Below are 2,892 nucleotides of genomic sequence, written 5' to 3'. Positions count from 1 at the left end.
ATACATAAAAAGAAACATAAACACAAAAACAATTGGAACACAGAAACAAGGAAACACTCCCCAAAATCCAAACTCAAAGAATATCATGAGTTAAGATTACATGCCCACATATCATCATCAAATAGCATAAAAAAAAATAGGGGTATAGGCGGGGTATCATCAAATAGAGAGTATGAGAGAGAGAGAGAGATAGAAGAGGGAATCCACTAGACACCCCCAAACTTATTCCAAGCAAAGCTAGGATAAGATTGAAAGAGAGTGGATCTCCCATGGACCTTCACTGTGGAGGCGGAGGTGGATACTGCCAAGGGCCGCGAAATTCATCGAACCGGGCATTGAGGTTGGCCCATTGCGCAGTATTGAACTCGGTAAATTGACTCCAGTTCTCCTCATACCGGTTCCATCGCACGTCATTCTGAGCTTCGAACTGGTTCCACCTTGCCTCATACTTGGTCAGCCGTGCATCGTTCCTGGCCCACTGTTCCTCCTGCCGAAGCTCCATACGTGCCATCCTCTTGTTGATTGAGTTGTAGTCCTCTTCTTCTCTCTCTTGGCGGTTTCTTGTCCTCTGAGCGCTTGTCCCGGCTCCTTCATCACCATGTGGCGGCATCTCTTCATCGGGTTCCTCGTGAACCTCATCTTCATCTTCGTTCGCCTGCCCTATCATCAAGTGCTTGGGGACCTAGGGAGCCTCAGGAAACACCGCATGTTCAAATTCTTCATACTCATCCGGATCAACTTCTACAAATCTTCTATTCGGGTATCGGGCTGCGATGACTTGGTGGATTGGGGAATTCATCTTCCAATTTCTCTTCTCCACGGGCCCATTAATGTACGTGTTGATGGGGTCCGGAAGAGGGAAGTGATCCTTCAACATTTGCAAGAAAAAGGCCTGGCCTCCTTCTACTCCAAGATCATGTGATCTCCGGAGTGCTTCAATGTCCATAACCTTAGACCCTATATCCTGCTCAAGTCCCCTCGTATTCACACCCAAGTGGTGCGCAATTGCGCCCACCATAGCACCGCAACAAATAGTCCTCATACTCCTCTTTGACACTCGCTCTATGTTCTTCACAATATAGTGAACCATATTCATTGGCCTTTTGTGTACAAGGCACCATAGCAAAAATAGCTCATCTTTTTGTACACTCCCTATTTCGGCACGTGCAAAGGGATGATTGTTGCAACCCTTTTGGACTAATCAGAGAACTGGGTTCAGGATCATAGAGCTCTTGGCCCGGGCGGCCTTGAACCCCTCGGTCTCTAAGGTGATGTCGTTCCAAAATCTGCTGTTTTTGAACTCCATCGGCATATCAAAATCATCCATTGTGATCCCATATATCTCCTTTAGATCCTCCATGGATAGCTCGTATTCCGTGTTCCTTAGCTGGAACTGTATGGTTGCAATACTCCTTCCCCGCATTTGTACCACCAATGTGGTTAAGAACTCAAGAGTGAGGCGATGGTAGGAAACGATCTCCCTTGTGAAGATCCCAGTGAATTTCCCCACGTTACATAGCTCATCAAAGCATTGTAGTAGGCCCAAATTATGTAGAAGTGTCCGACAAGGTTGCCTCACAACCTTGTAATCTTGTCAGGCCAGAACCTTCCATTTGGCTCGCTCCTCTGCGGTTCTTAGGGCGACCGAGCATGCTGTTGCTGAAAGGGCCATTGTACCTACAAATTCCAAGTATTACATTGCAATGTAATCAAAACCTAGAAAAATCTATCAACCAAACAAAGTAAAAGTACTCCCCCAAACTTAGCTCAAAGTCTAACATTCAACAAGTTACCATCATGGAGTACTTTTCACTAATCTCTATCATCAAACTAATCATTTCAAACACAAAAGTAGGCATCACCACCTAATAATTGCTTATATATCAACAATCAAAGCATATAACAAAAGAAACTAAGCACAAAATCACAATTGAAGCTCAAGAGATGCACAAATTCATCCTATCCTTGTTCTAACATGTAAAGCTCAAAGATTTCACTTCATAACATCACAAAAATCATCATCAATCCTCATGCTTGTAGCCAAATTCTCCCCCAAAACCAATCAATCACAATTGTTAACAATTCAAACCAATATTAATGTCCAACAAGGAAACATATCAACACATTCAACTTCACATTATGCACACAAGTTCTAAATTATCACCCATTCTAGCAATTCTACATTAAATCCACACTTAATCCTCAAAAACCCACGATTATGCATCAAATTCATCATATTCTTCCATAAATCACTCAATAAACAACAATAATACATGGGTAGAGAAGAATAGAGGGAGAAATTCATACCTTTAGGGCTTAATTCAAGTAAAACTCGAAAATTAGCTTCTTGCCTTGTTCTCACAAAATTCCACCAATTAAATGGTTTAAAATGTGTAAAAGAGAGAGTAGAAGAGTTATTATAGTGTAGAAGTGAGATTGGAAGGGAGAAATTGAGAGGAAATCACCGAAATTCGGAAATTGGGGAGCTAGAGTTCGTGAATTGGACATCGGGTGATTCTGTCCGGTTTTCTGCGCGCAGCTGTGTATATGCGCCCAAAACACCCGACCGGGTGATCTGGAAATCAGGAAACACCCGGTCGGGTTTTCTTACTGGACCGCAACTTCTTCTTCAAAACATCCGACCGGGTTTTCCAGAAAATGGAAAACACCCGGTTGGGTTTTCTCTCTGGACTTCAACCCTATTTTTGTCGTTCCTTCCATTTTTCACTCTTTCGTTTCCATTTTCCTATTCCAACACACTAAAACAAAAGCAAACCCCAAAAAAATGAGAGAAAAACAAATTGACACAAAATAAAATTGTACCTACTAGGGGTTGCCTCCCCCATAGCGCAATTTTTTAACGTCGTTTGCCCGGCGGTCTTCAAGCTCTCA

The 2,892-nt window shown here is 42.8% G+C and overlaps 1 pseudogene; it reads right to left on the bottom strand.

Annotated features, from left to right (window-relative positions):
• Nucleotides 1–277: 277 nt before the first annotated feature.
• On the bottom strand, nucleotides 278–1,423 carry LOC148927304 (uncharacterized; annotated as a pseudogene).
• Nucleotides 1,424–2,892: the final 1,469 nt, after the last annotated feature.

This window comes from Salvia hispanica, chromosome 4, assembly GCF_029641045.1.
Source record: "Salvia hispanica isolate PSC_SH4W2 chromosome 4, Shi_PSC_v1, whole genome shotgun sequence".
Taxonomy (NCBI): domain Eukaryota; kingdom Viridiplantae; phylum Streptophyta; class Magnoliopsida; order Lamiales; family Lamiaceae; genus Salvia; species Salvia hispanica.
This window is presented reverse-complemented; position numbering and strand designations above follow the sequence as displayed.